This window comes from Saccoglossus kowalevskii, chromosome 20 (assembly GCF_978046115.1).
Source record: "Saccoglossus kowalevskii chromosome 20, keSacKowa6.1, whole genome shotgun sequence".
Lineage (NCBI taxonomy): Eukaryota > Metazoa > Hemichordata > Enteropneusta > Harrimaniidae > Saccoglossus > Saccoglossus kowalevskii.
The window spans coordinates 18,275,651-18,276,954 of NC_140660.1; the positions used below are offsets into that span (position 1 = coordinate 18,275,651).

The 1,304-nt window shown below is 37.5% G+C and overlaps 1 long non-coding RNA gene across 1 annotated transcript; it reads left to right on the forward strand.

Moving 5' to 3' along the window:
* Nucleotides 1-222: 222 nt before the first annotated feature.
* Nucleotides 223-1,039, forward strand: LOC146730083 (uncharacterized). The gene is made up of 2 exons (XR_014927872.1): nt 223-399; nt 727-1,039. It is a non-coding gene; the product is annotated as an uncharacterized LOC146730083 (long non-coding RNA).
* The last annotated feature ends 265 nt before the right edge of the window (nt 1,040-1,304 follow it).

Below are 1,304 nucleotides of genomic sequence, written 5' to 3' on the forward strand. Positions count from 1 at the left end.
CGTCCGGTACTGTGAGCCAAATCAGGTGTGAATGGAAACATGTCAGTGCTTACGCAAAGACAATGGACTAATACAGATTCGTACTTCGACAATAAACACTTTCGCCCTATTTAATTGGGGTAATAGCGAGTATTTTCTCAGTAGCATATTTGGCTGGAAGAAGCAACGATGTCAAACAGCAGAAATATTACGTTGTGGTTCCGCGTAGAACGCCCTACTGGGCCCCTGGTTGCGAGCGATAAACCCACCAGCAACGCGGTCACCGGTACCCCTGTCGGCAGTGGTACTAAACGTGTCCAAGATGATGTTACAACGAAAAGTGCAAACAAATAAACTCTAGATTTGATGCACAATGGACAACAAAATATACGTGGCTGAAAGAAACATCCGATGGCAAAGGTAAAAAAAGTATTTATTTGTAGCGTTTTACTTGGAAGCGAGTTTTGACCTAGTTTAGTAAATTTTTGTATGGCTTCATTTTTTGCCGATCGTCGAAAAATTTTTTTGGAAACGACCTTCTTTCTGGAAGTTCAAAAATTGTTGGCTACGATTTATCAAAGTAACTAATACTAGTATTGTGTTTTGAAATAGTTGGGTAAAGTTTATCGTGGCAATTTTTAAGTTTAGCGACTTTTCAAAATGGCGGCAATTTGTTTATTTTCGTGTTGATCGTGACGATATTTTTTAAATACAAGTATTGATTCGCTCCTATTTCTTATCTTTTAGGAATGCTGTGTCACATATGTGGAAAATTCAACTTAAAAACATCCAGAAATAGTTCTTTGGTATGGAATTCTATGCCATGTATAAATATTACGAAATATGCTATCGATAAACACGCACACTCGGAGATGCACAAGAAGGCCATGTCATTTAATAGAAGTGGGAAGCAAAGAAAATCACGGCGTTCTCAAAAGCTGCAGATCACTGGGCTTCCATGAAAGTCCGAAGAATCAACATTACATAGAAATCACACAGCAGCAGATTCATTTAATCTTCTACATAAATTTGTTAAAAAATAAAGACACATTTTCATCCATGCAAGCCTGTCATTATTGTTTTCTTTATCTTCAGACAAATGCTAATGATATGTAAATTATATGCAAATTAGCCGCCACTCTGATACATTTTTCTGGGGAGAACACTGGTGTGACGAATGGAAGGAATTCAATCCATACGTCCCCAGACTGTTTCCAGTCAACGACTAACAATCCTGGAAATCTGAATATTTATTCTAATTCCCATGAACTAACTTAAGCCACACATCAGACCATTCAATATTTCACACAGTAGTTCTAAAACAC